General features: G+C 37.5%; 1 long non-coding RNA gene across 4 annotated transcripts in view; it reads right to left on the reverse strand.

Moving 5' to 3' along the window:
• The window catches only part of LOC121071423, a 149119-nt gene extending 139115 nt beyond the window's left edge, over positions 1–10004 (reverse strand). For all 4 annotated transcript variants that reach the window (XR_005820591.1, XR_005820590.1, XR_005820593.1 and 1 more), the window contains exon 1: positions 9822–10004. This is a non-coding gene — a long non-coding RNA (uncharacterized LOC121071423). The remainder of the gene's footprint in view (positions 1–9821) is intronic.
• Between the last annotated feature and the right edge of the window lie 320 nt (positions 10005–10324).

The raw sequence follows: 10324 nt of genomic DNA on the forward strand, positions 1-10324 counted from the left end.
GTCCTACTAGAATGTTTGTGCATCCACCATATTACAGCATCTGTCTTCTTTCATTCCCATGTATCTCGAGATATCATTACAAGCTTTGCATGTCTTGTCAATCATTATTAGAAGGGTGGGTGCGAGCTTGGGGGCAGATCATTATAACATTAAGTCCCTGAACAAATGTTTGCAGACTTAAGGCCTACGTTGTCTTTGGAGAGAATAACACAAAAAATAATCCCTAAGTGAACATTAAAATAATTTAAAATATTATTTTCAAGAATGACAGTGGAACATATTTTTTGTAAGTTAATAATGTTGTTTCCCTAGCAATTTGGAAGGGTGAAATCATACTATTGTTGTTCCTACACTTCTGGTTTTGAGATGTGTAGAAGCACAGTAATGAAAGGGGCTGTACAATCCTTCAAAAGGCAGATTAGATACTATTTAAATCTTCTAGAGGTGTAAGCACTTCGAAAGATGCTCATATATTACTGCTCAGGTAAAGACAACAGTAGACAACCAATATGAAACTTGTATCTTACCAGTACCACACTAAAAAGATTCAATAGCTAAAGCACGGTAGAAAAACAAAATAACACAATAACATTTCCCTGTGCCTGTGTCCTTTTTGTTTGTAAATACTGCTGATCAACTTTACAGAGTGAAAAGCCGTTTGTGTTATCTTTAAGCCCAAAGGAATTTTAATTTATTTTTTTTTAACATTACAAACTACAATTCCATTTGGAAGGAGTTTAGAGTTTACTAAGGAAAATGAACTGCAGTTGGCCAACTTCGTAAGATTTTACACCATATAAGATTCCTTTCTCATTTGTTACTAGAATACAAGAATACCTTCAGTAAATCCTCCTCCAAAATAACAGTACCATCATCACTTTTATTGATCATGAGCCTGCTAAATAAGCATCAATTAGTTAACAAACTTTGCCAGGATGATCCTCCAAAAGAGCTCTGTACTCTTTGAAGAGCAGAAAAGAGACCAATAAGGTATTTTGATCATCTGCCAAGCACAGGTCTTCACAACTGTTAAATCCAAAAAAATGTATTCCCCTGTCATTCTTGGCAATAATATTTTACATTATTTAAATGTTCACTTAGGGATTAATTTTTTGTGTTATTCTCTCCAAAGACAACACAGGCCTTACGTCTGCAAACAGTTGTTCAGGGACATAAATGCAAACATAACAGTATTTTCACTACTGAATTTAGATAAATCACCACACTGTATGAAATCAGACAAATAATGCTTGCACAGTCTGACATCTTAACTCCATCTCTTTCTATGTACAAGTCCTTTTATGTAAAGTCCTATTAAATAGCAAAAGGCGAAAGAGAGCAATGAGGAGAAGGGAATGCGGAGGGTCTATGTCTTGCCTCCAAACAATTGCATTTGCTTCACATGGAATTGTTAGCGCAGCAGTATCCAGGAATTGTCAATATAGAATACAGATAGGCGACTGCCCACTGTGCAAATCTTGAGCTCCTCTAGCTGCGACAAAATAATGACACTTCACATAGAATTGGCAGACCTGCTTCCTGACAAAGAGGCAAGAGTCAGGAGTATATACATAGGGAGAGAAAGAGGGGCAACAAGGCAGGAAAAGAACTGTTCATCCAAGCTCCCATGGAAGTCCTAAGTGAAGAGTTATTTAGAGACTTTATGCTTCAAAAAAAAAATTCCAAACCTCTAAGAAAATAAATTCAGTTTAAGGAGACTTTGCAGCAGTCAAAACACTAAAAATTTTTCTTCAGTTGAAATAAAATATTTCCTTTATCAGATATTTGACAGTGAATGATATTAATCTCCAACTTAACCATCTGTTCTGCCTTCTCTAAAAAGGTCACACTCTCCTATGTGGATTATGGAGACAATGCAAGTAAAAGAACCCTTTCTGATATGTGTGAGTATGCATGTGTATAGTGTTCTTGCTTTGTGTATCTTTCTGTCCTTGAAATGGATCTTTCACCTTAGATTGTGCCCTTCTATGCAAAGTAGGGTAGGGACATAGTCTAGTATATGAAGGGCTTTCTTGTTTTACTTGCATGGATGTACAACTCTAAAAAGAAATAGAACAAAAAAATATTTTAATGTGTAAGACAATTTTATTTTCAAAAAGACAGTCATCTTATGGAAAACGAGAAGGAATTAATAAAAAAAATAGAGTTGAGTGGAGCAAGAGGGTTGAGAGACTTTTATTTGTTTTGAAAGTTCCACTGCAGAGGAATCAGAAAGCTCTGTTTTTAATTTGGAAGTTCTTACAGTATAATCCTAGAAAAGGCCAGTTACTAGCTGCTGACTCTGCAAGTCTCCCCTCACACTGCTGGTCAAAGATTAATCAATGAAAATTGACAAATGACACTGAATGCAGAGTCAGCCCTACAGAGGTTTAGTTTAGTGAAATTTGCACACAGAAGAGTCAAAGCCAGAAAAACAGAAATAAAAACCACTGACAGTTGTCTATGCAGAAGGACGGAAAGATCAGAACATGAAGGCAGCAAAGGACATAAAGGGGCAAATGGATGGGTGGAGAAGTGCAAAGCATTTTATTGTCTATAATTTATGGACTGTTAAAACTATTGAAGCACATGACGACTACGTTTAGCGCTGAGACAGAAGGATTAAGAGTATGGAGGGATAAAACAAAGTATGAAGAGTAAAACTGCTTGCTTGTGGAGTTCTTCTCAAAGGAGTAGTTAAGACAAAGGACATAACAGATTCCCCCTGGACAGCTGAGCTGGAAACAGTTTTCACAAACTTTAAAGCTGGTGGGAGCAGAAGATCTGAGTTCAGACTTTTCCTAAGTGCTGGATATATAACTTGAACCCAAGATTCTCTAAGAATGGAGAGAAACGAGCCCAGTTTCATCCTAGAACTTTATGCTGATTAACTGAATTTATTCATCAATTTAGGAACCAGAGATGTTGGTACTGAGGCTGCTAGACTAGACATGACAGTGAAAAAGGAACATCATCATGATTAATCGTGGTATCAGTGCTTTGTTTCTCATTACAATATGCAACATACACCAACAAAATTAACAAGTCTTGCATTTTTACCCTTCTATTTCAAATAGTATTTTTCCCCTTACATTTCATTTAATTATAGAATACTCTGTTTCTCTTTTCATATTTTCTACCTCACCAACTTTTAAAATTTATCCTATCACTGTATGGTACAAATAAAAATCCTAATGTTTCTGTCATCTACTTTTAATACACTTTTTTTTTTTTTTTTTTAATTCCAGGTGAGCTATACCCTCTATCATGCTCCATTTCTCATCTTTGTAGTGGGGTTCTATATGAAGTGCCTGCAAAAACACTTAAAACCCATACTGTCTAGTTCTTCCAGTAACTTAGTGTGGAGTATAAGAGATCTCTTTAACAATTCATTAGGAAACCATAAGTCTGAAATCTCACATAAAAATTATGTAAAAATTACATAAGGAAATTTTCGGACAACGTAGTTACCAAGTCCCAAGAAACGTCTCCTCCAATACTTAAAAAAAAAAAACACAACAAAAACAACCTTCACAACAGAGCAAAATCTCTTCTCTTTCCATAAAGCACAGTATTCTGTTCTGCAGAGAGATAACAACTGAAGACAGCAAAGACCACTATCTCTCTATGTTCCAAGACAACTGAAATTTTAGGTGTGAGAAAGACTTTTTTCAGGTAAGCATCCCATCAATCCCTGAAATGACATTTTCTTACAGCAGCCCTTTTAAGGGCAATCTCACACTTTCCTGAGAAAGGCAAGAGCAGTGGCCAGTTGAGTTAGAAAGACACCTACTATGATTTTAAGGAATTACCTCAGTTCAAGTCAGTTTCCACAGCACATAGCTTCACACTCCCCAGTACAGCAAACTAAGTTCTCTGACTTGCCTCCAGTGGGCTTTCAGCTCAGCATCACTAGGTCTAATTAAGACAGACAGACAGGTCTGTCCTAAATAGGTTTTGATGACTAAAAATAATCCTACCACTGTGACTTTTTGTTGTTGTTTTGAAACATAGTTGGCAACACAATTGCAGCACATTTTTTGATGTTTAGAATATAAATTTTCAAAACCCAAACCCTGAAGTTTGGGTTGATTGTACTTTCAACCTTATACTATCATTTGTAAAGTGGCCTGTACATTACAAAGAAGGTTTTGAGAAAGAAGTATTGGCATTATCTTTGCAGTATTTCTCCTTTTAGGTAAAATACATTTTTGAAAGTAAACATTAGAAGCTTCTAGAAGCTTCAGACAATATTTTGGAGTTTTAAATCTTTTAAACTAAGATAACAAATACCAAAAGAAACAGATTGGTGGAACAGATGGAAAGCTTAAATATTTATTTTATAAGATATCTTAATCATTCATCCACTTACAAAACATTATACCTAGTCTGTTTCTACCACTGTCCTAGAAAGAACAAAATGGAAAACAATATGACAGTGATAGCAATAACAATCTGCTCTTTGAAAGTATATGGAGTACAGTGAAGGAACACGAGTTAGTCAGATGGTAACATCAAGGAAGGTCATAAATGGTTTGTGCTGTGATGACACATTTGAATAGTAACATATTCCAAAGATAGTCATCAAAATGGCAAAGTGGCAACCAACAATCCATAAAACAACAAGATGTTATTTGTAGTGCTCTGTGCCAACTTTCATTTATGATAGCCAGTCTTATGTCTGTGTTCAGACTTTTTTTTTTCCTAACACTAGTGCAGCAGCTGAGAAAACTACTTTCAAGGTGGCTTAAGAGCAACAATAAAAAAACATTTGTTCTTCAGGTCTGGATATGTTAACATGTTTGATACAGAGAGAAAAATGATCAGTATTAAGAAGCCTCTACGTATCTCGTATTAGAAAATATTCCCTTTGCTAGCTCCACTGTTTTTCCTTAAAACTGTGATGCATGTTGAAATTACAAGATACAGTGAGATAAAAAATAAATAAATAAAAGATTCACCACACTCTAAACTACGTCTGTTCAGAGCCCAGGCTTAATAGCAAGGCAACTAAGGAGTTGACTTCAAGTGTTCCGCTCCTCCAATTCTACCCCACTAGGAAAAAGAGTTTTATCTTAGTCTCATTTTTTCATCCTTCCTTCCAGATTTAAAAAAAAAAAAAAGATAGAACAAAATATTCAAGAGCTTGCATGCATGGAAAATTTTCACTAGAGTAAAAAAAATACAATCATTATAACATAATCAGTATTTATGTAGCTCGCTGTGACCGTTTGTAACTCTTTCCTGTTCTGAAGGTAGTTTTGGTTCCATAAAATCATTTCATGAGTCTTGGGTTATTTAAAAGAGGCAAAAAAGTCTTCTAAAATCCTCATGTTCAAGAAAAAAGTCTGGATACTTACACTGAAGATTGTGTGAAGAAATGTGTATTAAGTTGTGTCCCCAGCAATGTTGAGCCATTGCACTTGATTTTATTAGTGTTCAGTCTCAGGTTGATATGTTTCTGATTAATGAAGCATCTGTTCTGCATCACAAAACAACTGAAGGATACCCTTTTAATGTCAATGAATTGTGTCCAAGAGTTAATTACTATGTGACCTTTGATCATGCTCTTGTTTTAGGACTATAAGTACTTATGTTAAACTTGAAGAAATTTAGAAGTGAGAGAGCATATTTCACTGAAATAATACCCATGGCATATTTTGCACTAATATAATACTGTACATTTAAGGGTCTGAGGAGGGAGAAAAATCAAATCATGAAGTTTTATCATAACTAACATACATGCACATAACTCCTTCATAAGACAGTGAGATCATACAAAAATACCATGATGCCAACAAGATTCAAGGAAGGCTCTGCTGACCAGCTCTTCTGTGACCACAACAATCAAAGGAGAGTAAAATAAAGGAATCTAACCACTCAACCCACATAGGCTTTTGTCACTGCAGAGAAACTTAAGTACAAGTATGATGGTTAAGGAAGTCTGTAAAAGGACAATCCTTCTTTATGCAAGGTCTGTCTCTGATTCCAAATTTTGAGCTTTGATAACCCAAAGCTGGTCTTAAGTGCACACAAACAACGGGTAGCCTACCATGGGCTGTGTTTCCATGGAACTCAGCCAGAGCTACATGTGTCCTTCCTAGGAATACAAAACAACATTTTGAGACTCTTTTGATGCTCAAAAAAGTACATACCAAGAAAAACAATAGAATTTTGTTTTTCCCAGAATAAACAACAAGATATGTTCTCAGTAAAGCCCTCTTTCTAAGGATATTTGATTGCTGTGCTAGAACTAGGAACACACACATCATCAAGATTGAGCAAGCTTGTAGCTCAGCTAGGCTCCACTTCAAACATTACAAAAATTCTCTAGTTCAAGAACTAACTTTGCTTAGTTTTGAACTAAACAAATCTTTTGTTATCTCCCAGTACAAAACCCTTTGCAAAACACTTCCCAGAATTTGAAATACCACAGTTGATATATATTTTTAAAAACAACTTGTTCCTAATGGATCTTGAAACATAAACAACACCATTTTGCAATGTGTTACAGTATTCTCTCCTGCAACTGTTCAGCACGTTTCAGCTGATGATACCAGAGAATACAAGGAAAACAGTAAATCTTAGCTTTGAATAACAATGACACAAAATGCAAAACACATAGTAGATTTAGTCTGGTAACATTCTCATATAAATTTAGGGAGTAATCTATATGTACCAACTCTCAATAGCATTTGACAGAGTACTGAATTAATAGTGTTATCTTAGCGGGGATAATACAGTCTCAGTGCTTACCTACTGATTTTATTCCCCACTTACTTCCTCCCAGCTTATCTATCCATAAAATAGTAACACCATGTGCAGAGCTTTTTTGTAGTTTAGCCATATTTCTGTCAATTGCAGAAGCTCACCTACCACCATAGAAATCTTACCTAGCAAACAAGTACAGCAAAAACTGTTTTAAACCCTAGGTCAACAAAATATCTATGTCATTGCCCCTCAGTCAGCTCATTCATCACAGCTCTAGCATCATGAGCAGATAGAAAGGGTGGGGGTAGAGGACACTAGGGAAAGCAGGGAAATACGATCATGCAAGATACGTGCACGGCATCCTTTAGACTTCTGTTGCCAAGATTCAGACATAGCCTCAGATTCACCCTTCATCTTGGGGATCACTGGCACAAAGATGAATTCGTAGTTAGTTGCAAAAGGAGGTAGCGTCACATTATTATTACCCTTAACACATGTATATTATACAAAACTGAGAATGTATAAAAACAAATGGTTTAACTTCTCGTGCTTCTTTGCTCTGCTACTTTGACATCTTAGAGTAGGATGGTTTGGAAATACTGTAATAAATTGAACGAGACCAATAACTATCCCGTGCTTAAACACCACCTGCCCCAGCTGTTCTACTTGCACCTAACACACAGAAGTATACTGCTTCTGTTGTTCAGAAACTCATTCAGAAAGCAATCTTGGGATAAATGAAGATACAGAAATTCACGTGAAGAACATTAAGTAGTGTTTAATGAGGATATAGTTTATTACTTTTATATACGTCCCTCACTTTCATTTGGTTTGAAAGCAAAGTCACATTTTCACTACTCATATAACTACAAGCTGCTATCCAGAAGGGTTTCAGTGTTCTTGGGGTCAAACCTCAGAGACAATTCTTCTCTTTCAAGTACGTTCCACAGTATGAGCTATTCTTCTGTTTATAGTCTGAACCACTCTGTGCTTGTCAACATTTCTCAGGTAAAAGTCCTGAGGAGTGAGTTCAAAAACTGGGAACAAGGACCACGGCACAAAGAAGTCCACGTGTAGAACAGAATGAACACCATGAACAAAATGCAATGCAAGTGTCCACTCTTCCTTATTTAAAATCACAGCTTTGACTCCTTTTGTCACTCTTGTTTGGTTCACTGTCATCATCCCTGCAAGAGTTTGGCAACCAGAATCTGACAGAAACTGACAGTAATGCAGTCATCCTTTGCTTTTCTTACAGCGGCAGCTGTCAGAAGCTATACCACATTAAGCCAAAGTACTAGTCATCACGAAGCTCTTCCAACATTAAAATTTAAGAATATACCTTTGGAGAGTTTAAAGTAAGTTAGAATTGTCATTCATGATAGATAGAGAGATGGATGGATAAATGAATGGATGAGTAAGACAGAGAATAAGTGTTACAATGTTACATGAACAGGCCATTTAGAAAATCCAGCTTTTGCACTCCTGTTGTACAAGTTCCAGAAATACTGCTAACATTTCACAGCATAGCATTCCAGGCATCATGCACTGATCATACTAATAATATTAAGGAATTTTCTTGGCTTCTCAGTAGGCATCAGATTAAAATTCTGATTTTAACACTTCAGAAATACCCCTACCATCCATGTGAGTGTTATTATACGATTTCTTGTCTTCTAACACTGATTTTGAGATTTGTAATTTTCAGGCCGCCTATGCTCTGTACAGGCCACTATCTCTCATAGAGATCTATCAAAATCTGAATTTATAAACATGACCACTTGCAAGTACACATACCTTTCTTTCTAAGTGCTAGCTGGAAACAGAACTATGCAACCCAAAAAAGGCAACTAAAATTAGCAGCATAATAATAAAGAAAAGCCAGTGGAAGGGAGAGAAAAAGAAGGGTGAGGCTTCCAGGTGTGCAAATATGTTTTTTTCTACAAAATTCCATCTAGCAGCCTATATATATATAAAAGCTAAAGCAATTCCATCCACCCAGACTAAAATATAACAATAAGAAAAAAAAAAAAGGAACAAAATTAGAATAATAATAAAAGAAAGGATAGCAAATAACATAGAGTAACTATTAATATTCACATCATTTATAATACTTAGTATCCATTGTTTATGCAACTGTGGAATGGATATAATGGAAAACAAAATCTGGTCCAATGTGAACATTAAAATACATATGTTTGCATAGCATATCTGCATAGAATGTGTAACCTAGAGGCAGGAGTAGCTTATGCCTACAGAACGTCTCATTAATATATAAGAAATAATATTTAGTGATAGAGCTTAATTAAGTTTCCTTGTTCCACAACACTTGGCCTTTCACTGAGCAGCCAAGAAAGGTCAATCACCACTAAATTTGATGGTTTGTGTTTATTAAAAACAACAAACAAACAAAAGCCTACACGAACTACCCACACCTGAATTAACACCACAACAGAGTTCTAATACTTCACTAAACACAGGAATGTGATTCAGTGAGACCCTATGAGCTACTACCACACGCTTGGTTGCAAGAGAATTAGTGCCACAGAATTAACAAAATCTTTATCGCATTGGTACTTTAAGTAATTTTGTGCCCCAAAATATTACTCTGCTTCTATTAAATAAAGCCATTTGCAAGGGAGAAAATCCAGTCACCCAAAATCAATCCTAAAAAAACTACTTTTAACCCAAGCACTTCGGGGTAACCAGCAAATCCATCTATCCCGGTGGAGAGGTAAAGTCAGCCGGTGAATGCTTTGGGGGAAATCCACTTAATGCGAGGTGGATTGAGACAACCAAGCAGTTTGAAACAATGCATGTACTTTTATTCAAGGAATGCTCAGAGGCTGGATGTTCCCATACAAAAGCCATTTTTAATTATCTGATAAATTCCAGGTTAGTTCAAGGAGCTACGGCTTTCCACCGAGCCACTAACGTGTGTTAAAAATCGGCTAAAGTGAAGAAAACTCATCACGTACTTAGAAAACCTTGACTTAAAGGTCGAGGATCCTCAGCTGGGATGAAGAGGGAAGACTTAAAACAAACAAACTTCAAACCTTTTCCTCCGCGCCCAGGCACTAATTTTGTTTAACGTCTTACCCTGTACCTACCTGCTCGCAGTCTGTCCACCGGCTCGGCACACAGCTCGGGATCAGCAGCCAAGGCGAGGAGGCATCGGGAGGGAGCGCTGTCCTCTGCTGGCCGACGGGCAGCCGAGCACTGAGGGCGCCGCGAGGCAGGCAGCCCTTGGGCGCGAGGCCCGTACAACCAGCCCCAGCCACTACCTGCAGGGCCGCCGGGGTGCGCGAAGGACCGGGAGGACTCACGGCCTTTCCTTTCCCGTCCCGGGGCGGGGGGGGGGAAGGAGAATGCAAGGCAGCGGCCCAGGTGCCGCGAGTTTTCCCTAGTGTGGCCGGGTGGCTGTGGACGGGTCACCCCTTGCCCCGCCAGGTGCTGCACATTGCAGCAAGCAGGTTGTTTGCTCCTGGCTGACGGTGCAGATTTTCTGTCCTGAGCTCTCGCACGCTGCCCCTGAATATACGTATTTTTTAAAAACAGCTGTCATGGTTTCAGACCTTAGACTCAGATAGCACAGAAGCTGGAAGGGAACGTG

This window comes from Cygnus olor, chromosome 5 (genome assembly GCF_009769625.2).
Source record: "Cygnus olor isolate bCygOlo1 chromosome 5, bCygOlo1.pri.v2, whole genome shotgun sequence".
NCBI lineage: Eukaryota > Metazoa > Chordata > Aves > Anseriformes > Anatidae > Cygnus > Cygnus olor.